Consider the following 27,418-nt stretch of genomic DNA (forward strand, 5'->3'; position numbering starts at 1 on the left):
ATGTGGAGAGGTGCCTTCAAATTGTATCTGTTATTTTACAAACATATCTGTCATGTTGTAGAAGCAGCACCTACTTCCTGCACTGGCCCCTCTTTAGTTACTGATATATACATGCTGTCAGAATGATGTCCCACCAGGCTGGCAAGGGAACATATAGTAGGAGAATTCTCTGGTGAGAGACTGGGAGACGTGGTGAGACATGAGGAATGAAAAATGAGGGTGGAAATGACCATGGGAAGTTGTACTCATCCCCCTTGGACAGGAGAGAGAGAACAACATTAAGTTCCAAAATGAGCTTAGTTGAAGACAAGCACAGAGATTTGAACACCTCAGGTAGCTTACGTTTAAGGCATACAATGATGTACTAAAATGGTTACTTCAGTCTGCTGGTGATAAATTCATGCTACAGAAAATAAGGTACTCCAACCTTAGAAAGAGGGATCTTTGATTAGGGTCATGTGTATAGTTAAAAGTCAAGTAGAAGTATAGTTTTGCAGCAGACCTTCATCAGCATTGGTTACCCTGGTTTCCCCTTTGTGCTGTCCCATATGCACTCTACTTCCCCTTCCCTTCTGTCCTCTGAGCAGGTAAGGACATAGCGAGAATACTAGCAACCCCTGGAACTCCTCAGTATCCTTACCTGAGGAAAAATTTTTAAGGGACAACCTCTTCTAGTAGATTTAAGGCAAGTACTTTATTTATGCAGATCTGATCACTTTTGTTTGAGGATAACAAGTACAATTTCGGGTGTGTGCAAACACATGTAACAGAGAGTATTTTCAAACTGTAGATCTGTACTGTCTCTTTTCTAGTGCATCCTGTGTTTTAGTAAGAGATGCTGACTCTCTTACCTGAGTTGCTGCTCTTGTTGTGTAAAATAAAAATAAATTCAAAATTTAAAAAAAAAAAAGGAAAATTAGCTTCAGGTCTTTTGAAAAATATCATCCCATAATTTGAGTCCATGTACCTACAAATTCCCAGCAGGCTCTGAGCCAAAGAAATACACAGATGAAATAAACATATAAAAAGACAGCTGTATTTTGAAATCTAAGAATTGAGTTATATACCTTTTTGACAGCTTCCTGAATCACAGCCCATATCTAAGATGAGTAAATAGGTATCTGGCCCTTTAACTGGGTTCCATTTCATATAATTAAAGACTCCCAGAATTAAATGACCTATATGGAAAGTGGCTTTCAGTGGACTAAATGCCTGAAGCAATCTCCTTGCCTGAGCACAGAAGTGACACTGGCTTACAGATCAATATCATCTCTGTTATTAATATCAAAAGCGCATTACTTTGTTTTTGCCTGGCTGCGCTCCAAGCCTTGGGCCCAGCTCGCATTCAGCCATTTGCCTGGACCATAATTTACTTTCGTGAGTTTTTAAGGTATTGTTTTGTCAGGGCCAATCACCATGAAGTTATAAATGATTCTGAGGACTTGCACTCTCTGTTAGTGGCATATGCGGTGAAATTAATTTTTAAAAGTTTCACGTCAATTACTCCTGTCCTTGAGTTATGCAAAGGGACAAAAGAGCAGAGACTTAAAGACATGAGTGATATCAAACAGATGAGGTAACGACAAACAGAAACAGCAGCTTGGGACCAAATCAGACATTACACTATCTTTAATTGATGCATTGAATTAAACAATGCTAAAGCTAAATAAATATTGACCACTTAGCAAAAGAACCATTGATTTTTATGATGGACAACGTTTACATCATATAGTGCTCTGGTCTACAGATTTTAGGCTGCTAGCCTGTCAAATCTGGCACAGATGTTCTGCAGGACAGCTTGTGCTGATGCTGGGTTCCTTTCTAGAATTATTGAGGTAAATGTTAACAATTTCCCCCACTTTCTGTTTCCAAGGATTCTTTGTTTTTGAAGGGTTAAATTCTGCCAGGTCTTTCTTCTCCAATATCAGCTGCATTAGTGAACAAATTTTTCACACAGGTAGGTAGAGTTTTGCAGTGAATTATTTGGCTATGGACTGCTGACATGGCTAAGGGCACGAGCCATATCTATTCTTCAGATATCTGCCTCCTCCTTTCTTGAGGAATGAAAGAAGGGCAGATGCTCAATTTCTGTCAAGTAACAGAAATGTTCCCTGCATTGCGATGGACCCTCCACAATGGCAACAGCTTCTCTCGTACAGTAAATCCCCTCATGCTGTAAGCTGGAAAGGACTGATACTGTTGGACATCCTCAAAAGGGGTGCCCTTTCCAAACACTCCCTGTAACTGCTTTGCTGAAGCTGACGTGTTAATGTTCACTCTGTTAATATTGATTTAATTACTTAAACGTGCTATATCTTAATGATATGATATCTACCAACTCTGGGAACAAACCCAGACAACAAAATAATTTGCTTACAGAGCAAGAGTTTACATCTCTGTTAATTGTAAAGCTGAGAGCTAAACTGTGTTTTTTTAAAAATAGCTAATTTGTAGTTCTTTAGCATGAAATGTGCTCCTGATTGTGAAACTTAACTAAATGCCAGTGATTAGCATTTTATATTCTCACAGAAAGGGAAAGTATGAGGTCTCTTCCTGGTGATACAAGGATTTCATTAAGAAGGACAAGTCTATATGCTTAGTAATGCCAGCTTCCGTTACATAGAGCTTCCTGTGTCTGTAAGGACCACCAAGACACCAGTTAATAGGTTATTGTTTCAATTAGTCCATGATTACTGCTGCTAATCTCAAATTCCTCATTGTTGTGGCTCCTTTTGACTTCACTCCAGTTATTAAGAAGCATTTGGATTTTATTACAATTGACAGGAACTCCAGCCTTCTCCATAGATAAAACACTGCCTTTTGCAAAAGAAATTCAGAAGTAATGAAAAGAGCCTTTAGAATTTCTTTTTAGGGGTTCTTAAAATTACATCATAAACACAATGTAGAATTCAATTAAGCTGGAAAATTATAATGCTCAAGGGGAAGAGACTGGATTTCTTACAGAGATAAAATGTCTTTAATTAGTTTTCAGTTATAAACACAAGTCTAGCTTGGTAAAATGAAAAATGAGAAAATGAACTAACACAAAATAAGATGAAGGAATTATTGATAATAGCAGGATAGGCAGATGGGTGAGGCACTGCTCTACTCCATTGCACACCTCAGCCTGGAGTTCTGTGCGTTGCACTAGTTTGACCTTGGAAATCTCAATGGTTCAGTTTTGATGAGCACATGGCAGTGCTGATGCTTGTCAGAACCTCAGTTAACAAGCTGCAAACTGTATGGAGAGCAGCTGGAAGGACATGGATGGTGATCAGGACATTTTATGTCCAATCTCATCTCTACAACTGGCTCAATTTGCAAATGGGAGTAAATCTTCTAAAGCAATAGATAATAAATAAACATTTTCCAAATGGTCATTTGCACATTTTCCACGTCCAGCATTTACACTGACTCAATTTCAATTGTCATTGTCTGTCTTTAACAAAGTGTTGGTAGCTTTAATTGCCGTTTAATCAAAACTCTGCAGGTCTCTGTCAAAGTTTATTGAAGGGTCAGGGTGAATTTGCCTCAAGGAACTGACCTGCATGCAGAATCAGAAGCTTGAACTGTAAACAATATAAAGAGCTTCTTAGCCTTTGATACATACATCTCTAAACGTAGAAAGATGCCATTCCATTACCTGGTATTATACTGGGTTGCCTATTCACACCAAGCTGTAGGTGCAAATGAGCAGCAGAAGTATTACTTTTGACCTGATGACATTGCAGTCTTTGTTAAGCTGCAGATGCTTGGAGGCATCTCATCAGTGTATAAGGATGTGAAGAAGACAGGGCTAGGCTCTTCTCAGCCCCACTGGCAGGAGAAGAGGCAGTGGGCACAGACTGAAACACAGGAGGCTCCACTTGAACATCAAGAAACCCTTTTTTACTGTGAGGGTGACCGAGCACTGACACAGAGTGCCCAGGGAGGTCGTGGAGTCTCCATTCTTGGGGATATTGAAAAACTGTCTGGACATGGTCCTGGGCGGCTGACACTTGGTGGCCCTGCTTGACAACCTCCAGAGGTGCCTTCCAACCCCAACAACTCTCTGATCTTGTGATAAGCCTGTTGGAGTGCTGCCATCTGACAGGCTTCAACGTGTACATACCTGGGTGGAAGGGGACTGAGAGGTCAGCAGTGCGAGATCTAGAAGAGAACAGGAAGTCATCTAAGGGGAGGAAGTCTGAAGCCATGAGGAAGATTGTCGGGATGACTGAACGGGTCTATATTGTAGCTCTTAAAGAGACAGCGTTGTCCTCTTCGGAAGCTTGCAGTTCCCCCCGCACAGAGAACCTGACATCACAGTGTGGATTTAACATCCAGAGAAGCACTTCATCTGTTACTTTGAGATGATAGGCAATTGGCCATAAGCTGATGATGGAAACCTTCCTTTCCTCTGCTGCCTGTAATGTGGGTAAGAATACCAACGCTTCCCATTTGTGTTCATGTGGCAGTTCATTGTCCTTGCAGCGTGTAGGACCTCCAGTGCTGGACTGGCAGCAGGGGAAGTGACATGTGGGTTTAATTTTATTGTACTGCAGAACTCGGGGTAGGGTGGAGAGGAGAGAAGAGGGACACTGTCTTTAGAGTAAGTGCTGAAGCTCACTGCATAGTTCACAATCTTGTTAGAAGGAACATGACCTGCTTCGCATTTTAACAGTAGGGCAGGGAACAATAAGGAGCCTCTGTTTCCCCCTCCCCCCTTCCCAGTATGCAGACACCCCCAGCTACAAACATGGCAATTTAAAAACATGTAAAAATCATAAATGAGACAGCAGCTGTGTATAGCTTCAGCAGAATGCTAAATTGCTGCATCACTGTGGACTCTAAATGACAATAAACCTTCCACCTCTCATAAATTAAGCAGACTTTCAAAAAAATGATATCTACAACTGCAACTTTTTATGGATGTTTGGTAACTTTAATCATTTTGCAAAATGTGATTCCTGGTCATAAATTCTCTCCCAAGTACAGATTTAGAGAGAGCTAAAGCACTGCAGTGAGTTGATAGGTAAGTTTTAATCTGACAGTGCAAAAAGTCTATTAGATTTATCCTGAGGCAGTGGCTGCCCGGTAATTACAACAGGGCAGACTTAACAGAGGTTTTGAATACCAGCAAGGTGACTTAAAGGGTGTGTCACAGGTTTGGGAGATGAACTTGGAAATACACCTTACCTGATTTTAAAAGTGATTCTTCAACCCATTTTTTTTTTAAAAAAATAGTTCAGTGAAAGGCAAGCCTGTCAGGGCATAAGCTCTGGTAACAAATATCTTGTAACCATTCAAGAAAAGTAACATAATCCTTCTTTCTTGCTTTTGTTTTTAATACAAAAATGACATTCCTGTATCCATATAGCTGTGATTTTTCACGTGCAGTAGTACTTTTTATTTTTTTTTCCCTAGTGTTGGTCATTCAGGGATCTCGAAACACTTTACAAATTCAACTTTGTCACTTGCTAGTTAATTACTCCTCTTATATGGGTGGGCTGTTTGAGACAGACAGTACTTTGCCCACTAGCGTAGCAAACTCGGGAATGAAATCTGGATTTTCATTCTCTTTTTCCTTTGTGCAAACCTTAGACTAATTGCTCACTCCAAATATGGAATGCATACACACTTATTACATATAATGGGAGACAGAAGAAGGATTAGGAAGTAAGTGCAAAACCTGCTATTTGGTGTGTTGTTCCTTTGTGAAGTTGTTGATTAGCTGTGGATTAATTCAGAACAAATAATATTGATGGAAATGTATGATCAAGAATAAAAGGTGGAAAAGGTTTGTCTCCATTCCTGAATAGGAGCTGGTGTGTCCCTAGTCAGTGTACAAAGTGGTGCCAAATTGTCAGGATGAACCCAGGTACATGTGAGTGGAGACAGCTGTCCTACAGTGAGCTCCTCCTTCTGCTCGCCCTGTATGAGCTCTTCTGTTGGTTTACTAGCAGGATAACGGGAAAAAAAAAAAAGACCTAGTTCCTGAAAGATGCTTTGAATGCTGTTTGTCAGTGTTGCACACTTCCAAATGAATTGCAGGAACAACGCTTTGTGTTCTGTGCAGAAGGTCATAGCACTTGGGGTCTTACCATGGGAAAAAATGTGAGGGAGAAGCAAACCAAAAACTTCCTCATAGGAGCTGTTTTGAAAAGCTTAACAGAAGTCCTGCCTCTGCTTCTGCAGAAGTCCTGTTCTGAAAATGTCCAACAGATACACTATGTCAAGTCACATTTTCTCTCTTCTTGGATACTGGGCAGCCATACCTGCATTAACAGCAGGTATTTAACTTCTTATTAAAGCAAATAGGATGTTCTGTAAAGAGGTGAGTAAAAGTCCCTCCTGAAATGAGTTGAGAACTGCAGACTCATCAGTTTGGCCCTAAGTCCTCATGTTCTGAACTAGGACCTGAACACATGGCCATCAAACGCCAAGGGCTGGAGCAGCATGGCTGAACTGTGCTGGACCACACATGCCAAATCAATTAGAGATGGCAATTGTGATTAATTTCCTTGTTGGAAGCCTGATTACACTTACTACTGCTCATCCTCTGCAGCTGTATTATGAAGAAATTATTTTTTTCATTATGTGAAAACCTGAGTTTGGTTTTCTGTTTATTTGGGGGTTTTTTGCAAAAGCCAAGTATTCAATGGTATCACAGGGTGGCCTGGCTAACCATACCTCCTTTCTTTAACTACTAAGTCTGTCTTGTATACTCTAGTAAATAAATTTAACATGAACTGAAAGGCAGCAGACCGTTCATTTAATGAGAAAAGCTTGAGTAGTCAATATTACAGATGAGAAATGCAAATGAACTAACAATGCTATTGCAACATTGACTCTTCACATTTATAAAATTTTACTTTCTGTATTTCAGATTTTTTTAAAAAATTTAAGTATTAGCTCATTGTGTTTTCTCCAAAACACTTAAGAATGTTTTCATATTGCATTTTCATAGTAGGGGGGTAATAGCACCACTGAATCCAATTCGTTGTCAGTATTGCATACTCACCCGCGAGAGGACTCTCTTAGTAAGACTCCATGCAGAGGGAGATCGGTAGAGCTTTTTCCAGCATCACTTCTATATTTAGACTAAGACATTTTTTGTTCAGTATTATTGCTGTGTAGGTATGGATCATGTTAATACCAAGTTACATGTGCATATGGGTAGGAGAGCATACACTCAATACTGGCTTGCTGTTCAGCTCCAGAGGCAAAGCCACATATCTGAACACTTACAGAAAAGGAAACCATAGCTCCTGAAGTCACCTGGGGGAGATGATGTTTGCAGTTATATACAGTATCATTTGGCTCAGGAGCAATTCTACCTTCAAGTGACAATTTGAGGTGACACTTCCCATGCTGTGGAAGAAAAATTGCTTTCCTGGATAAAAAAAGAAAGAATGCTTTTTAAAAAAAAAAAATAAAAAATAAAAAAATGCGTAATACCAGCATTAGTCAAATGAAATGAATGTGTCCAATATTTTTTAAAGCTTGCTTATATGAATCAACCATTTCTGAAATTGTAGGTTATCAAGTAAGAATATTGTAGTTATATATTAGCAAACCGTCTGATGACCATTCTGATATCTTATTACTCTATGCACTAGGATAGCATTTTTAGGATAAAGTTAACCTTCGTGAGATATATCATGGTTCACTAATGTATCTTCAACTGTCTGGTAAAAGGCCTTGCCCCCCACAACATATGAATATTTGAATTACTGTTAATTATTTATTGTATATTTTTATTAACACTGACTTACAGCATGATCAAGCAGCAGATGAAACTCATTATGCTCCAAGGTTGAACATGCATCTTGAACAACATTACTGCTGCTGAATGGAAGAGAACTTCCATGTTTTCATCCTGTGTTGATTTCTCTGAGAGTGAATCTGGAAGGTCACTAAAATGAGCTTCTTGTTGACTTAACTATTTTAGAGAGATATTTCTGGCTGCAAGTTAAACTAAAAGTTACTGTTTCTAATAGAAACATTTCTTGAAGTGTAGCATCTCAGCACATGGTTGAGGACAATTTAAAAAAAAAAAAAAAAAATCTGTATCTTGCCATTAAAGTCCCAAACGATGGCTCTTGCAAGCCTCTCACTGGAGAGACTCTTGCACAGCCTGAAGTTTTTCATTAAATTTAACCTAGGTTAGCCTGGATTCATTTTTTCTCTTTGTGTATGGTGTGAAAATGCCTTTCTCCCTCCTTGATAATCAGATATGTTCTATATTTGCCAATTTTTGGTGAGCTCTTTTAACCCCTTCCTGACCAAGCTTAGAGTGCTATTCAGCATTTTCCATCATTTTTTGCAGTTGTCCTTTCAGCTTCTTGTTGTTTTTCTGTTGATCTTGTTTAAATTCCCTTTAGGTTGTTGTTGGTTCTGTAGTGAATATTGGTGATACTGTTTATATAAATACCTGGATAGACAGGTGTATTGCTGAGGCAGCGTATTACATACAACCTAATGCAGTATTCCATGTGAGCTAACAAGAAATCCCTATGAGACCAGATTTAAATCTCTCTGGTCTGTAACACGAGGTGATGTCTCTGCATGTGTTGACAAGATTTCATTAGCCTTTTTTGCTGTATCTTCTTGCAAAACCATATCTAATCTTCAGTTTGCTGTCTCTGCTAGATCTCTTTCAGTACTGCAGCTTCTTTGGATCTCCTTTCTCTCACTGAGTGTCTGCATTGTGGATTATTTTCCCTGGAGGTATTAGTGTATATTTTTCTGTATATGAAGATAATAAATGGAAGAAGCAGAGATGAAAAGAAAAACAATTACTTGAGAGCAGAAATAGAAAGAGATACAAAGAAAAAGACTGACAGGGAAATAAGGGAAGGAAAATCAAGGAAGAAGAACATGGAAAAATGAAAAAAGAGTTAAATAATCAGAATAAATTAATTAATCAAAGTGCAGATCATGTGGACTAGAATAGCAAAGCAGCAATGCAGAGAGCTAAAAGGAGACAGTAATAAGGATAACAAAGGATAAGTTGAAGTGTAGTGTATATTTTCAAAATAATGCATTTGAAAGTGCTATTTGACTTGTTAGACCTGACTTTTAGCAAGGCTGTCACACTCTGGGCACTACAAGGATCGTGACAAGGGGTTATGAGAAACATCAATTTTTTCCCTTGAAAAAGCAGTGATTCTTACTATGGTCATGGTTTTGTTTGCAATTCAGACCTTACTGATCTTTACAGAGGGGACTCATGGTTTTTATCCCTGGGTCACAGATATGAAAATGTGATTTAGAAAGGCTAAGTGAATTGGCAAAGGTTATAGAAGAAGTCATTGTGAAGAAACACACATTTCTAAGTCTCAGGGTCAATCCACTGTCCCTAAATTTCTGCAATGCTGTGGTTAGAAAGAAGGAATTCTTGTCAATTCTCACACCTTCTCTCCATATTAGGGATGCACTTTTAAGATAGGGGTTAATTATGATGTGTTGACCTCCTCTTTCACGCTCTTGCCTCAGGTATTTGATCATACAGTGCCCATATCACCCAGTCAAAGTCATTGCCTAAGTTATAGTTGCTAGAGAAGTGTTTGGTTTGCTTTTCTTCTGGTGTGACAACAGCCTGCTTTCTGTAGAGCTGAGGGGGTTTGCAGACCACCGTTTGGAAACTGCTGGCCTCAGTGCTGCAGTTAGGGGGAAAGAGACTCTGGAGCAAGCCCTGACTAATTCCTAGAAAAGACTGTGAGTCAAGGAGGGGAATGACACTATCAGCAAATGAAGGTGGCTGGGAGGGGAAGCGCAGGGGAGGACTTAGTTCAGTAAGCAAGTTGCCTACATTCAAAGAGCTGATGTACCAGATATTTCTGTTCAAGGCATTCTCACTATTGCCAGGGGCTTAATATGATTTGCATAGTGTGTATGGGTATTCCTAGGGGAGAATGACAGAGATCATTAAATGAAAACAAATAATAAATAAGCTCCTTACAGCCCCCTCAGGTACAGAAATACGACTCTATGTGGGGCACGCAGGCGAAGATGAATGGCTCAGTGTATATAGGGTGAGGAATCCATAAAGCAGAGAGGTTTCATTTTCCCCTCTCTGTCCGCAGACAACGCGTTCGCGTACTGCTAAGGAGGGTCAAGTGACTGTCGCAGACTTTGCACTGAAGAGATGTAACCCGTGTCACAGCTGCCAGCCATTCTGGCTTGAAAAGGTCAGCTCCCCAGACACGGGTGGTAATGTCACAAGTTAAGTACACGAGGGCCTCCAGTGCACGTTGGAAGCAGCAGATGAGCAACATCTCGCCCCACCGAACCATCCCGTTGTCACGGGGCCAGCAGAAGTGGTGTCCAACAACAAGCAGGCTTGTGTCTGTAGTGGAGCTGCACATTCTTTCTTCACTAGAAGATTTTTAGGCTCCCAGTCAGTAATCTTACGTTGCATAGGAAGATCAAGGATACTAGGAGATTGCATGGCTGTAGGTGTTACGACTGTTACTTATTCCACGTTACAGGCTGCTTGGTTCAAATCAGACTAAAGCCTAGGAAATTCTTTAACTGTGACCTTTCCTGTGACTCAGATCACAAAGATTTTCTGTCAGTTTGGTCTGGGCTAGATTTGAAATTATGTCTTAGAAGTGAAAGACACAGTGAATAAATCAAGTGGATTAAGCTAAATTATTGGCTCCAGACTTGTAGTACTCTGTTTTCTGCAGGAGATCACAAATAAATGTAAAAGGCTGATTTGTCATATCCCAGGAAACAGTTAAGTATTTCTTTAATTATAAACATCGTAAAGCACCACCCAGTTTCAGTCTGTTACATTACACAGCAGGTCATCTTGTACCTCACAGGAATTCAAGCCAACACCAAATCAGCTCTGTATCAGATTAATGTAAATTCTCTGTTATCTTTATTATTTAGTTACATAAACATCTAAAAATAATGTTCAAAGAGGAGGAGAACATTTTTGTTGCTTTCCAAAGAGAAAGGATAAAGATTATTTTTACTGTCTTTTAAAAGGGCTTATAAATTGGATGGAAAACAGAAATCTGCAATGTTGAAGAAAATTTGAAAGATACTAACCTTACAGATTACAAAATCTAATTGTGATGCCAAGTATGAATGGAGATTAGAATGCATCTTTTCAGTGCACAAGCATTATGACATGATACCTCTTGGGGATCTATTTCTGCCATCTCAGGCTGCCTATTCCAAGTAAATGTGAATGAGTCATTCATGTAATAGTTTAAAAAGTAGCTTCACACTGTCTTCTGCAGCCTTTAGTAGGTATTAATTTCTAGTTTTTATGTATCTGAACCTGCAACAAAGATTGCAATGAGGAAAATAAGTCACATAAACCCTTTAGTGCAGAGACTGAGAGAAGTGCTACTTTTGTGTGCACTGGTGCTTAGCACCTGTGGTACTTCAGCTGGAATTAAGGGTGTTCATGGCTCTGACAGTTTGTCAGAACTGTTGCCTCTTGGGAGTTCTCAGATGTCATGGCAGGATCAGACTTGATAGTCACTTCTGAAGGTACTCAAACAGTAACAGCTAAAACTGTCAGTAACTTCTGTAGCTGTGGGTTTAAATTTTTCCCTTACACTTCTAATTTCAACCTGCAAAGTGCATTTTTTTGTGATAAGTGATTTATTACTGTGGCCATACTACAGTATCCTGGAAGTTGCTCCCCCTTTTTTTCTGACCCTGCTTCCTCATTTGAAAGTTCATTTTGGGAATGCATCCCCTGATCAGCTGGGTGGTACCTATGCATGGAGTATGTGAATTGCCAAGCTAAAACATGTTTGAAAAGCCTTTAACAAGAGGTGAGTAATTTTAGAATTTGGAGAGGGAAGAAGTAATCACTACAGTGCTAATTTAATCTACAGAACTAATCTTTGAGCCAAACTTCCCCAGTTCCAGTGCCTACGTTGTGGTAGTTGGACATGTCCATCACTAACTCCAAATGTTCTGAAGCAACTGCAGTTTTCTCTGCTCTTGCTGGAAGCCACAGCTCAGAACCACAGCAGAATGTTTTGGTGTCCAAGTGAAAAAGTGGTGTTTAGCTGGCTCAGCTTGGATCCTCATACTTCTACAATGCCAAAGATGCCTTATAGGTAGCTTGATTTATTTTTTTGGTGGGAATTTTTTTGGTTCTAAAGTGCTGCAAATCTGACATCTAAGAAAGAACAAAAACCATCAGAGGGATGGAACACCTCTCCTATGAGGACAGGCTGAGAGAGTTGAGGTTGTTCAGCCTGGAGAAGAGAAGGCTCCAGGGAGACCTTTTTGCAGCCTTTCAGTACTTAAAGGGGGCCTATAAGAAAGATGGGGACAAACTGTTCAGCAGGGTATGTTGTGATAGGAGAGGGGGTATGTGATAGGAGAGGGGGTAATGGTTTTAAACTGAAGAGGGAAGATTTAGACTAGATACAAGGAAGACATTTTTTACAATTAGGGTGGTGAAACACTGGCACAGGTTGGCCTGGAGAGGTGGTAGGTTCCAGATCCCTGGAAATGTTCAAGGTCAGGTTGGACAGGGCTCTGAGCAGCCTGATCCAGTTGAAGATGTCCCTGCTCACTGCAGGGAGGGTTGGACAAGATAACCTTTAAACGTCCCTTCCAACCTTCTAATTCTATGATTCTATGAATCAGGATATTCAGACAAAAGGAAATGTTTTCAGCACATTGGGAGTCTGGGACAATCTCTTGGAAACCGTGATGGGTAACCTGGTCACCTTAGAACCTCTAACAGTTCTAACTCAGCAGCTGGTCTAATGTACAGATTAGATGACATCAGTACAAAAATCCAGAGGTCTTAGGAAGTATCTGATACTTTCTAAAAGGGCTTGAAATAAAGCTGGACTCTGCTGAATGGCAGGTGGAATAGACGATACTGACCAGACTGGGGCTCGTTCCTCTGTGATGATGTTGAAGAACTCTCTGACACATTTTGATTTCTTTCATATTTCTGATTCTTTATGAAGACTTCGAGTTGAGGCTATTCAGAGAGTTGAGGAAAGCTGTGAATGAAAGTTCATGTAAGCAGAGGATACCCTGCAAATGTGAACCAAGCATTAAGTACAGTTGTCTGCAGTGCTTAATTGCCCCTGCAACATTTTTTGTCTGTCTTCTCATTTTTCCTAGGTTGGCATTTTTGTGGATGAATACCACTGGGAGTTAAGGACTTGCTGTGACTCTCACTCTTACTTATATGAGTTTTGCCTGCAGCAGTCACATAGTTGAAAAATACAGATTCATGTGACTGCTAAGAGACCACTGAGAAGCCAAGTAAGTAGGACTCATGGCCATTTTGCAATTCCACCTCATTAGACATGTTTTGGGGCTTATGATTGTGCTGTGAGGATAAATAAGTATAAATATTATATCTGCCTCCAGGTTATCTTTAAAAATGTATTTCTTCGTCTCCCTCCCCCTCTTTCTTTCTTTCTTTTTTTTTTCCCCCTCCAATTTTCAGTGTAGTCTGTCAACTCCTGGTAGGTGAGTTATCAACTCTGTGGTCTCACAGTATGGTGGCCCAGCATAAGGTATTACATTGTAAAGGGTTGCCTTGTGCTGCCAATTACCCGAGGTTCTAGAAGGCAAAATGTGCAGCAGTGTGATTAAGTCCGTATGCAAATAGAAATTCGCATAACTCCAAAACCACTATTAGAAAAAGTATTGCAAAAAATATTTGACTTGTCCTCAATGCTGCATTTTCAAAGCATCAAAAAGTGGCAGTAGCTGTCTTTTTTATCATTTGAACAATTCTTGGGAATTACCTTTGAAATATAGAGGAGCAAGACGCTACAGAAAAACTTGAGTAAAGATATACCTAAATTTATATTGTTGCCCAGATGCTGGTCTTTCTTAAACACACAAAGTGCAAATTCTCTTTGTTGAACACACTGGTCCAGCTCGCTACGTGCTGCAAACCTGTGTATCTCCAGTAGAGTCCATGGAATTGTGCCAGTTCACGCCAAATGGTGACCTGTCCCTCTGTTCCCTTTTACCTCAATTCAAAGCCAATATGTTTTCAAAAACGAATGGACCAATTCCTGAAGAAAAGGAATTGCACCAGGTTGCTGGAGGTTGGGAAGTATCTAGGGGAAACAAGGTTTCAGTGGTTATTGCGGTCTTTCTTGTGTGTGTTAGACACGTAATTAGGAGTTGTATGCAGCTTTAGTTTGTCTTGGTATATTCACTGTATTTCCTGATTTTGCTGTTATGGCTGCTGGCACTGGTATTAGGACAGACCCCTTTTGAACAGCTCTACAGTCTTATTTCATTAGTTTAAGTCTCTGTATTTCATATTTTCACAGATGTTAAGAGCTCCTCTTCAAGATATCGTTAAGATGTCATCATCAACAGCTGTTATTTACATATGTACAAAGGGAGTGCGTTAATCAGTACATGTAATGTCGTGGTGTAGAGTATGGACTGAGGAGCTAAGCAGAGTGAAATCCACATCCTGATTTATCTGACTTGGTATAATACAAAGCACAGCATTGTGTGGGTAAGAAGTGCTTATTTCCTCTGTCCCCAATTTACAGGGGCAACATAAATGCTGAAGGTGCCACTGTACTGCATCTGTGTACAGTATTGCTCCAGAGCTGCTCCTGCAGTGCAGGAGGATGGGTTGGCCACCAGACTAATCCAACCCTCTGCTGTAGTGACAGTGCTTTCACTGATGAGCATGCCAGCAAGCAAAAGGGTGTTAGCCCTACCTCAGAAGGACTTCAGCATGTGCAAGGAGATGTGGCAATGCTTGGTTTTCAATTTCCTAAAGGTATTCCTGCTCTTTTTTCCTTACCAGCCTTACAGGCAAGTGTCTTGTCCTTATTCCAATGTGAAGATTTCAAATTTACTGTAGTTAATGCAGGTTTGGTCTAGTGTAAATGTTACCACAGTCAGCTCCAGTGGTTCCCATTTCCATTTCTACCCAGCTGGGTGTTCAGAAAAGTCATTTGACTGCCTTGCTTCAATGTAGCTTTATCTAAAATGGCATTTTAAATGATGATCTACCTTTCGGTATACAGCCCTCTTAATGACTCTGTCATGAATGGTGCTGTAGGAATTTATAGACCATCAGTGCTGTCTGTGTATGGAAAAGCTTGAAATTAGTGAGTTGGTCTTTTGAGGCAGCCACTACATGATGCAACAAGAGCAGTTCCTTTAGAAAGCAACCCTGGGGTTTGTATAATTTACATGCTTATTTTGGCTTATTGACGCTTCTAGGAGATGATGCCAGGAAATACTGTTGCCTTTTCATATTCAAGAGGATGTTTAGTGTTTGGGGCTCATGTAGTTTTAAAATGTGGGTCTGAATTACCACGAGGTGGCAGTGTACAAGGCGCAAAGTTACACGTTGATCATAGCACTTCCCTTTCTTTGTTTTCAGACCAGATGACAGTTGGACTGGGTGATCGTTGTAGGGCCTTTCCAACTGGAACTATTCTATATTTCCCAGTAAATATAGATGTTAAAAGGTCATGCGTAGATCCTGAAGGATTTCTGTTTTTATAAAGGATACTTTATACTGTTACACACTGATAGTCAGTATGTGCTCAAGTCAATATATGAAGCAAGTTTGTCTACTGCTCGTGAGGAGGACTGCCATCCTTTACATAAGGATCAGAAAAGAGTTTTAGAAAGTGACCATACAGTTCTCCATTTCTTCCTACACTAACTCTCCACATTCTGAAGTACAAATGACAGAGTGCAGAGAGACTGTGCTGTCTTAAATGGAAATGTTTGAGAAATATGGGCCATTCCCCTGTCCATGTGTATGTACAGACATACTGAGCAAACAGACACAAGACAGACAGCAGAAAGAAACTATGATGGTGCTTGTTTACAAAACATTTTCACTGGGACCATTAAAAGAGCCTTCACCAATATTTGGGAAAACCATATGCATCTCCAGTGAGGGACAGTTAGTGAGTAACTAGGAACCATGAACACCAAATGAAAACCAGCTTTGCAATAAGAGGTACTTTTTGTTTTCCTTTCTTAATAAGTGTTCATTCTGTCGAATAGTTTTACAGTGACAGTAAGAAAAATTGCATCAAAAGCAGTGGCTTAATCTGCATACAGCAGTCCTGGACAGTGTGAATTCATAAATACCCTTCAAGGTTAGTCAAAACACAGTATGCTGGGAAGAAATCATTATTGCTGCAAAACTTGTACAAAACAATTCTTTATGGCAAGAATTCTGAGTTTGCATGCTCAGTAAGTAAAGCTGTAACAATGAACAGAGCTGAAAAGAATCCTGTAGTTCTTCATGAGCAGATACTATCCAGAAGGCTTCACTTGTCTCTTTTTTCAGTAGTGTACAAAGTCTCTATACATAATGTCCACAGAAAAGACACTGGATGTAACCCCTGGCAAGGAATAAGTTACTTTCGGTAGCAATGCTCTTTAGCTAGGAGCCATGTACAGATGAGATTCATGCTTGGTCCTGTGGGAGGAGTATAATCATATTCTGTCTCTGGTCAAAGTAGGCATTGGTCTTGTAATCACAGAAAGCTTCCTCACAATTTTAGCAATGTTTTTGACTTGGTGAGAGACCCTCAAGGTAAATAAAATTGAGATGCAGCTTGTAGCATTTCTGCAGTGGGCTTTCACATGCAGTATAGACTTCTAACTGTAATATCTTGTGGTTGTTTGGGTTGAGGTTTTTTCTGTTTGTTTCTGTTCTGAGGTCTAGTTTCAGGTTTTAAAACCTCTAAAAAAATTAGTGTCTTTTTAGGTCCTCATAGTGAAATAGGTAACGTCAGGCTGTTTGGATAATGAAAGTGACAGTGTTTTGGGGAGCTTTGTGGCATTGCACTGCAATATATTTGCATTTATCATCTCATATTATTTCAAATTATTGTCTTTAGGAAGTCAGAGAATCTGCCCTAGGAGGTTATTTGACTGAATACTGGTGTGTTGCCTATAAATCTTGCAAAAGAGGCCATTTGTCTATTTGTGTGTGATGTCTCTTCAATTCATACTGTTGAAGAGAGACAATCTCATTTAAGCATGTAAGTGTTACCTTATTTGTGAAAAGGTTTTTCATACCAAGTACCATATTTAGCAAAACTGAGCAAAATTCTGCTCAGCTTCATAGATTTTCCTTCAGACCTATGATACAATTTTTCAAATAGTTTCTTCCCCTACATTCAAGGGCCCTCAGCACTTCTCCACTGTGCACTTCTCCTCCTTGGCCCCAAAACTCTTTTAATTTATTTATCGTTCATCCCACTCTCTGCCAAATGAATGATCCTGCTATAAGGTTCCAAAGCAGAGTTATGAGAAGTAAGGTTGCTGGCTAGGCTAGTGTCTTGACTACAAGCCTTGGAAGAAGCAGTCTACTTGGAGCAAGCAGTGAAGGATACTGAAATACTCCGTGAAATGCATTAAACTACCAATAGCTGAATCTAAGCCCTACCCATTCCCCTAAGAAACAAATTACATCCCCCCAAACTTCATGTCTTCACACTGCTGCAGCAAAAAGCATGAACTGGTTTCTTTTAATTTCCTGAACAAGCACAGAAGGAGAATTCTGCAAACAACTAAAATTGCAAATTGCTTGTTTGCTCAAGATCAGATTTATTCAAAAGGGTGCCTGCTCCTTGGGGACTGGAAGAAGTTGGTTTTGAGATGAATTTTGAACAAGGTAAGCATTTTTTCAGATTATTCCCAGCATAATATGCCAAGGGCATATGTTATTTCCTTAAAAAAAAAAAAATCAATGAACTGAAACATTCCCTCTAGACCTATAATATTTATTTTAATGTTCTGTCAATAAATATAACAAGGTTAGTTTTCTATCAGATTAGTTGGAGGAATCATTTGAGGGAAGCTCTATTTGGTAAGCTCAATTGCAAAAAGCAATCAATAAGAAAAAATTCCCTTGTTATCGAAAGAAACATGGAGCTCTGAGCAGTTGTCCCGGAAGAAGTCTCTGCCCCAGAATGCTTTTGCTGGCACCTGAAGGCCAATCTGCTAGCCTTTCTCCTCTCTTGCTTCCAGATGCCAAAGGAGGGGAAATGAAAGCACACGGGATGTCTGAGACAATGTTTGAACTACTAGTGTAGCATTCTGAGTACTGCAGTTCTGTTTCTTGTTAATAGGAAATCCCTGTTCACTTTCTTTGTGGGTTAACCAAACTGTAATGCCCCTGTGTTTCAGAACCTCACATGTAAAATCTTGACAATAGCACTTCTCAATTTCAGTGGTCCTCTCAAAGACAGTTTATAGAAGTAATGCAAAACTCACCATGCAGTTTCACCATTTATTTGTAACACTGGAGAAGAGAACCAGGCTTGCCTGTCCTGTTAGAATAATCTTTCCTTAACATTACCAACTCCTGTTGGATATGCCAGAGGCAACGTTCTCACCGAAGTCTGTGCTGCAAGCTCACCTCTAGTTTTATCAAGGATGAGACAGTGTATATGACAGCACAGTATACATTTAAAAGTACTCTCATGACTCCTGTGCAGCTGTATTATTCATTTGGCCAAGAAATGGTGAGACTTATCATCAGTTGGCATGCAGGACTGGAGAAAGTAAAGCCAGAATGAAAACAAACACAAAATATTTTAAAATGAAAATGAGACACAAAACTGAGGCTTCTACATCCAATCATCATAACACATTCTAATCCTACATCCCATGTTTCTTAAGTGCATTTTCAGCTCAAAGTAGTTTGGGGACCAAGAAAGATCCATGTAACATAAATTCCCATATAAGGATAGTCTCTCAATTATTATCACTGATTGGTCTTCTAACCACAGAAAGCTTCCTCACAACTTTAGCAATGCCAAGGCTATAAAACCAAGGCCAGCTTGGACGGGGCTTTGAGCAACCTGGTCTAGTGGAAGGTGTCCCTGCCTGGGGCAGGGGGGTTGGAACTAGATGATCTTTAAGGTCCCTTCCAACCCAAAGCAGTCTATGTTTCTATGATTTCTGTATATGTCTGTTGTAAGTTATTGTTATAGGTATAATTACAAGCTGCATGTTTCCAACCTGTCTGCATTATATTTTTCAATCCAGCTTTTGATAGGAGCCTGCCTTCTGTAGAGTTTGTTTTTATACCACTCTGAAGAATATGAGGAAGGTACTTGGCTTCTTGCAGGTGGAAGTAGTGGCATTAAAGCCCCATAACCATGTGGGAAAAAAAACACCAAAAAAACCTTATAAATTATGAAATATCTTGTCAACCAGGTTGAGACTAACCTACTGCACACAATGGTAGTGGCTAAAAGGAAATCGTTTCTGCACTAGAATAATGATGCCCTGTGAAACAAAATGAGGGAAAAAAACCCCAAATGACTACCACTGAGCTTAACATTTAATTAACTGGTGTCAGTGTTCTTGACCTGACATCCGTGCATTTCTGCATATTTCAACCTTTTTTCAAGTCATATCAGATGCTTGTTTCAAGATGATTTTTTGATTTCTACTGCAAAATCACAGTACATGCACTTAGATGTGGGATGCTGCAGTATGAAAGCATTTACAAAACAGCCGTACTAGTACTGAAGTGGTCACCAGACTGTTAATCTGTGTGCAACCGAGAGCAAACTAAATTCAGTTGGTATCTTCTTCATGCGTTTAAGTAGCCTGGATGAGCCTAATTGACTTGAAATTTTGCACAGGCATTTTGTTATTTGTAGGTGCGTACATTCTTAATTTGTGGTGCAACTGTGCAAACTGTGCACGCACAGTGTGTATGAGAGGGTGAGCTGAAACTGCGCTCTGCCTGCGAACAGGGGATGCCGCAGCAAGTAAGATCTGAGTTAGAAGAGCCCTTACCAGATCATCTGAGAGCCAGTTCTAATCAATTTAATTCTTTCAGACTTCGTTTTTAATCTTCCAGAGGAGATCTTTGTGACTCTGTAAAGCAAAAAAACCCAACAAAAATAGAAGTTGTGTTACCATAGTCAAAATAAAGCACTTGAAAGCAATTTTTCTGAGGTGGCGTTGTGCATCAGGCATGAAGGAAACGTGAATAGAGTCCCCTTCCTTCATTCAGCCAGATCACCACAATGCATTGACAAGGGCCCACTCTTGTGGGAGCAGTTGGCCAAAATTGCTTTTATAATATATTCTGGAACAGCGAGTAGGGAGGTACTAGAAGCAGCCCAAAGGGACCAGGGAACGATATAAAGGCTGAATGTAAAATAAATTTCTGTGATTATATATGGTCACTGAAGTGGAGCTGAAAAAAAAGAGGGTAGCGCTAGTAAAGAAAAAGCTAATAAAGATAAAAACAGGGCTTGATAATACTGGTTTTCCCTTCAGAATGTAGTCAAAGGTTTTGGGGCGAATCCTCTTAATATAGCTACGTTAACATTAATGGAGAGTCTCGGGTGGTTTTTGCTAGTGTTGTTGGATGCAAAACATTATTTTACTGTCTAACATGCCAGACAACTTGAGAACTGCACAAACTATGAGTAGCTTTTGTGATTTTTTTTTTTTCAAATTGCTACTGATATTTAGAAAGAAGAGGGAGAAGGAGGAGGAAATACACTAGGATCCAAAAGCAAGCCAACATTTAGCCGTTCTTTTCAGTTTGCCATTTAGAGCAGATAAAGATCTTTACAGTATATATATCCAAACTCATGATAGGTAAATTGCCTTTTCTGTTCTGATCTGATAGTTGAATTGTTTTTTCCAAAAATAATGATAACTCTCTAAAATTTCTGCTCCACTAACCTAGTATGATTCACAGTGGCAGAAGAAAGAGAAACAGTTTTCATAAGGTCATGATCTTGTGGCCTGCAGAGAACTAAGAGGTCACAGCCCACACAAACTGACTGGACTAGACAATTCAGGGAGACAGTGTAGAGAAGTCACAGGGGAAAAAAAATAATATTTAACTCTCCATTGAAATAGTGTGATAGTAAATATTTGACATTGTTCTCCATTATTCCTCCATGGGCAGTTAAAATTTTGAAATTAAGTAATTAAGTCTTTTTGATCAGTGCTGAGTTATATTTTCTATGTATGCACAATCAGTTGCACATTCAGTAAGGGGGTGAAAATAGAGCCTAAAACCAGCAGAAACAAAACTCTCTTAAAAACACAGATTGGCCTTTCATATGTTAGCATTTTCCAGCACGTTAGAGATTGCAATCATGATATTTCTAGGTTGCTTGTGAGTCAAGTCAGAGGATCTTCCTTTATGCCTGCAAGAGCAGTGTGAATGATGAGGTGACATCATCTTTGAATATTCTACTAGTATGTTAATTAAATTGTAACTTTGGTTTAACTGAATACTTAAACTTGTAATTTTCTTAGAAGCTGGTGTTCCAACAACAGCAGATATATTTAGCAGAAATGTGTTAACTCTGTATTTGCCAATACCATTAAAGATAATAAGAAACAAATCTATGCAGATTTGGATAAGTGATTTTTCCACTGTAACAAAAGGTAAAAGCCTATTCATTGAAGTGCAGCTAGAAATTATTTCTAATTGGTATGAAAGAATCCTTAAATCTGTATACTGCTTTTAACATTTTGGGCTTAATTACAGTTAATAGTTGCCATAAAAGAGGCAATAGGAGAAATACTAAAATTCAGAATCCTTGAGCACTGAACACTGTAGATTTCCAGTAGTAGCATCAGCTCTAATGGTTTTACTGTCAAAAATAAAACAATGAGAAAGTTATTTATACCAACACAAAATGACAAAGTTTTTGCTAAATATCTCTAGCATTCCTCAGTGGAGTGCTCTGCAGGTTTTTGTGTGAAGCGGTAGGCTTAATTTCAATGTGTGCAGGTACAAGCCTGCAGCAGTGTAGGGCATCTCCCTGTCCTCACTGCAGGATGCTTCCCGTTGCTTGCTGGAAAGGTGGTCTTGGTGCTGCTCTGCGTCACAGTCTGAGGGTATCCAAGGGGCGTTGCCAAGTAGGCTGCTACCAGGTGTATAGTACCAAGTGTGAGAAAGGCTCTTGGCTTTGCCCCATTTTGTTCTCTCTGTTCAGTTTGATTGGGCTTCCTCTTTCACAAATGTTTTGCATACCGCTTGTATGTTTTGCCAAAATCCAGGAAGTTTTAAAGTTAGATAAGCATATGTTCAGCAGTCAGAAATGGATATGCAGAGTCATATTCTTCAAATTCCTTTCTCCTAATCTTTTTTGCATGAAGCATGGTAATAGGAACATCATTGCTCATTGCCCTAGGCAGCTAGTCGTGCTAGTTTCTTGAATTAATACTTGGTTGTTGCACAGAAGTATATAGACGTAGGGTTCAAGTAACAGCATGATTATCTCCTTGAGATAGCTGGACCTACCACTACCATTAACTAACCATCTCCTCTACCAATGTTGTAAAGAGAAGGGTCAGGTGATAGCTGGATTCATAAACGCCAAAAGACTGGTTGTCTTTGAAGATCTGGATAGAGGCAGACTTCTAAGAAAGGTGTAAGTCGTGGCTCACCTATCTGACTTGGTGTCAAGTTGTGTTTCTCTTTCAAGACTTAAGCGTGTTTTCCAGAAGAGGGGTGTAACATCTGTGTGAGCTTTCTTGATGCATTGAGCCATGTGGCTGGCTACACACTTTGTGAATGGTTGCAGGGTCTCCTCCCTTGTCTGTGGAGACCTGCCACACTTCCCTTTTGTGGCAAGCACAGTTCAGACCATGCTCTCTGTTCACTTTAGCCAGGGCCGTGCAGTTGGGCGAGGGGAGGAGGTTCGTTCAGTGGGAGCAGATATGTCCAAGCCTGCACAGACCAGGAGTTGTTGCAGTGTGGAACCAGAGTAGGCTGGCAGTGCCACAACTTTGGGAGAAAATGCCAGCAAGGCTGTTCTGAGATACTGATGTCTGAAGCTTGGCTTTTGCATTCACAGCTACACAAGCATGGCCCCTGGAAAAGATTACTGCAGTCTCAGACACCTAGTCTGATCTAACTGTACACTGTAGAAACTACCCTCCACCTGTCCCCAAGGCTCAGCACCACTCGCAGCGGTGGTGGAATGTGTGCCTTAACAGGTCAAAGTGTATTGCCAGGGATGGGTTTCAAAAAGGTTCCCCATTCCTGGAGCGTTATAAGGGTCCCAAGGTATCTGCAGTGTGTGTTGTTGGAGTTAACAGAGCCATTATATGGCAACAAACCAGCACATGCTTTGGGCAACAAACAGTTCTTGGTTTTTTTAATATCTTTCATCCCTGGAGTGTCTGTCAGTGATGCATGATAGGACAAAAGTCCCATCCTTAGATACTAACTTCTTAGCACAGAATAAATTAGCAAGAGCAGAAATTTCCCCTCCCTTAAGCTTCCACAGAGTATGGCTGCTTTGGCTTGTCTGTGACAGTTTTGCAGCACAGTGCTTGGCTTGGTCTAGGTCTGAGATGCCGCTGTCCCATGTGGGAAGTGAGAAGCAAGTGTGTATGGAGAGGGCGGACCCAATATTGTTATTCCACGTTTGCCTCTTCATCTTCTGTTTTTACAGTTGAATATTAATGGGCAGTGATACCTGGGCTTATCAGCTCTTTAATTACAGGTGAGATAGTCAGGGTTACTGTTGTTGCTCCCCTGTGGTTTTAGCTGTACTGTCAGGTTTCTCTCTAGATCGTTAAATTCTCATTTTCATTAATGCTTTATTTCAGCACAGCCTACTCTTTATAACTTAAAGATCTATCTGGTTACGCTAATTCAGAGGATTAATGTCTAGGAGAGGGTAGTAAAATATAGCATCAGTTTTACTTTAGCAAATCCATGGGTTGCGTTATCAAATCATAGTCTTCGTGGCACTTGGATCCAACTCATCACAGATGTGAACAGAACTGTCACGACAGGCTCTTTGCATATACTTCATAAATTCTGTCTTGTGGAGGCATCAGCTGAAAATACCAAGTTCGGCAACATGATACAGAAAAAGAATGAACCACACTGCTGGACATACAATGAAAATTAGAAATTTCTAAGGGAATATTCACTCACAAGCTGTACAGACATCCGCATGCCTAAAAGCTTTGAGACCTACAGCAGTCAAAATGTACTTCCCTCTGCAGCTTTCTGCACATTTTTATAGCATTTTTGCAGAAGCTCTAATTTTCTGTGGTTGCTTCTGCTTTCCATTCAGTATCATCTAGTCACTGTGAAATAGATTGAAGAGAGATGCACATTTCGTCAAAAATTAACAAATTTCATTTTGCATTTAAGATTTCTGTACAGAAGTACATATTGAGGATTTGGCTAGTGGTTTCCTGTCTTGTTATTTAAAATGGTTTGCTTTGGTAAGGGACACTCTCAAGTGGTGCTCCCTGGCACTGATAGTTTCTGCAAAAATGAAGTATCTGCCTGTGAAACTTACTTTCTATGGGGAAGAGTCAGGCAGGGTTGAAGGTGCAGCTGGAATCCCCGAGAAAGAAGACAGTGTCTGAAACAAACCCATGTCTTTTTTACAAGCTGTAGTATCTGTGTTCTGTCAGACTGAACCTGAACGATCTGTGTTCCAGTGGCCTTTCAGCTACACTGTGTATGCTTCTGGCCAAGAAGTTCGGTACTGCTCTGAAGAGCACAGGTCTCCAACAGGATTTTCAGAATGCAGGAACCCGTTTGTTTGCTGTTCAAACAACGATGCGCATAACTTACCTCGCCTTCCTCCGGTGGCCGTGGCTGCCTGCGGGGCTGTGGTTTTGCACTCAGCTGGTGCAGTCGATACACAGAATGCTTAGCTCTACGTATTCCCCAGAGTATCTATAGCTGGAAGTTATATATGCATGTTCACTACAGATACACAGTAGTAACAGTTTAAAGGGGTATAAAATATTAGATATTAGGAAGAAAATAAATAGGAAAACAATAAATAATGATGCCACTAGAAAAATCAACATGCGGTACCCCAAATATTCTATTTCAGAGAAGATTTTCAACTGATGCTTTCCAGAATTTGTCTATATCACCTCTCTAGTGATGTTTATCTGTAGTTTTGTGTTAATTGCTATCATGCTCCTTTATATAACAAGGGGAATATAGAATTAAGAGATATCCGTAACCATTAGCAAATGAAGGTCAGCTGCTAGGTTTCAGAGTAACCCGGGGAATACTAACGGTGATCCATACCCTTGGGTAGCAATAGGCAGCTGACCATCTTGCCAGCTGCCAGCATTTGTCAAGTGAGTTTTTATCTGTGCATCTTCCCAAAGAGCATGTGCCCGCTGACAGAAGGGCTGTAGCTGCTCCTGTCCCGCTCCTCGGATGTGCCGCTCTCGGGGTTTCCTTGCACACGCTGCGATTTCCCCAGTGGTTCTCCTGCTCCCTCTCCCAACAGCGGCTGCTGTGGTGTCTCCTCCAGAGGCTCAGTCGTGCTGGGGCATGGGCACCTCACCCCCCGTGCTGCAGACAGTGAGTTGGGGTGAAACCAGCTCCCTTGCCTTAGGCTGCTGCAGAGAAGGGTAAAAGCTGCTGCCTGCGTGTCTCTGGCAGAGCACCAGTGGGCCTATTTTGTTCCTAAGGATTTACATAAAGCTGGTATTTGCAGTGTTTTCTCAGCCCAGCAAAATTTCCTGTGAACTTTGCGCCTTTTTTTTTTTTTTTTTTTGAATTCCACACAAAAAGGTAACCAGTATTATATATCATTATCTTGCTGTAAAGCAAACAATCCATCGTATTGCACAGCAACCAATGGTAATCCATTTGCTGTGAGATTTTCCTCTTTAGCCTGAAGACTCTTTATATTCAGTAATTCTAAGTGGAATCCTTTGAGTTCTTTTTCTCATAAGCACGAGCTAATGTGTACATGCAATGTGAGCCTGCTTTGTTGTTTGTACTTGTAGAGCTAGTTTTAAGCAAATGCATCTTTTATTCACGTAAGTCAATAATAAAGGGTCGCCACTGCGTGAAAGCCAATCTCAGAACTCCAGTAAGAAGAAAACTTCCCATAATTCACAAGCTGTATTTTTGTGGTTTTAAAAGAGTGCTGTTAAATCTGCACTTGGAACAGGGTAGCAGAATCTTATTTATAGCTCTGTTCTGTCTGGTTCATTTCCTCTTACTTCCCTACAGAATGATATGAATGAAAATGACACTATTGACTGTGTGGGTAACAGTAAAAGATCTTATAGAAACAAGATTTTTTTATTGTTTCAAGACTAAGGGAATCAAAAGCCTAAGAGTTAGGATCTTAGAGAATAGGAGAGGGATCAGGCTGTGCTAGTTGAACAGGTCCCACTGGTGGATCTTCTGGGGTTTGGATTTTTTTTTTGGTTTTAAGCATAAATGATGTAAACATTGAGAAAGACTTATTGTGGGCATGGAAACCCCATGTCATAACTGTAATTCTTGTTTTCATTTGCAGCAAGACAGAATTAATTTCTACAATATACATTTTAAATATTACTATTTTTAAATATCCTTAATTTTTTTGGTTGTTCAGTGTTTTCCAAATGAGCAAATAAACCACAGAGCAGTCCGACATAAATCCACACCAAGTCAGCAAAAGTCACTAGCCATAATACATCTGAAGAGGGGATGCATTACAGACTACAGACGGCCAGAAATACAAAAGCAGAAAAATGTAAATTTACGAGTATTTCCCAAAAACATCGCTGTAGAGTATTGTATTTTGGAAAGCACTATGACTTGCAAACTACATCAGGCAAAATTTTATTTCTTTTAATTCCCTCAGAAGCCAGATTATGCTAAATTTTGTCCATAAACAAAGAAGACATGGTGCCGTCCTCAACAAGCTTGCTCTGTGCATTTAAAAATGATCAGTCAAGACAGCAAATAAGTTGGTAGGAAGATGTGCTGGAGATGAGCCAGCATGTCATTGGGAAGAGCTCTCTGCAGTCAGAGCATGGTGGAAAGGCTGCGGAGCTCCTTGCACTAAGGGTGGTGGGCACTGGGTCGTGAAAGCATCTGCGACTGGCCACACTGGGAATTGCTCATGCACAGCAGTTACTATAAACATTATTCCTCTTGTTCCATAGACAAGTCTGATGCCTCTACACCAAGAAATTGGCATTGATTTCAGAGAGAGTCCCACGCTTGGAGGTCTTCAGGTTAGCATCCTGAATACACCATTGCAACTTTAAAAGCATTTACTGTTTTAAGGGGGATTCTCTTAGTACAGATGGATGTTTTCTGGCCTAGACAGCACTGACAAATGGTGACAGATAGAAGGACTTACATTAGAAGTAAGCAAATACTATGACATCTTCAGGGTAGTTTGAAGTGAAAATATTCAGACCATTTGTAATAACTTACAGGTAAAATTATACACAAGTATATTATGAGGAAGATTACATTCAGTATTAATCACACAGAGTACGTACATACAGCTATCTTGTTGCTCCTGCCCTGGCATTTAATGACATTTTGATGTATTTAACTTATGAACAAGAAATGTGTAAAAGAAAATCATCGTCATCAATATATAAAAGAGGAATTATCACAGTGATATGTATGTGGCAAATAAAGAAAGGAACTGGAATTCTCGGAGAATGCAACTATGCAGGT

General features: G+C 40.0%; 1 protein-coding gene across 1 annotated transcript in view; it reads left to right on the forward strand.

Annotated features, from left to right (window-relative positions):
- Nucleotides 1-26,935, forward strand: part of RRAGC (Ras related GTP binding C) — a 234,418-nt gene extending 207,483 nt beyond the window's left edge. Inside the window, exons 14-15 of the transcript XR_012626435.1 lie at nt 13,108-13,251; nt 26,890-26,935. The gene's annotated coding sequence lies outside the window, so the exon portion shown is untranslated. The remainder of the gene's footprint in view (nt 1-13,107; nt 13,252-26,889) is intronic.
- Nucleotides 26,936-27,418: the final 483 nt, after the last annotated feature.

The sequence above is a fragment of the Strix aluco genome, chromosome 26 (assembly GCF_031877795.1).
Source record: "Strix aluco isolate bStrAlu1 chromosome 26, bStrAlu1.hap1, whole genome shotgun sequence".
In the NCBI taxonomy this organism is placed as follows: Eukaryota; Metazoa; Chordata; class Aves; order Strigiformes; family Strigidae; genus Strix; species Strix aluco.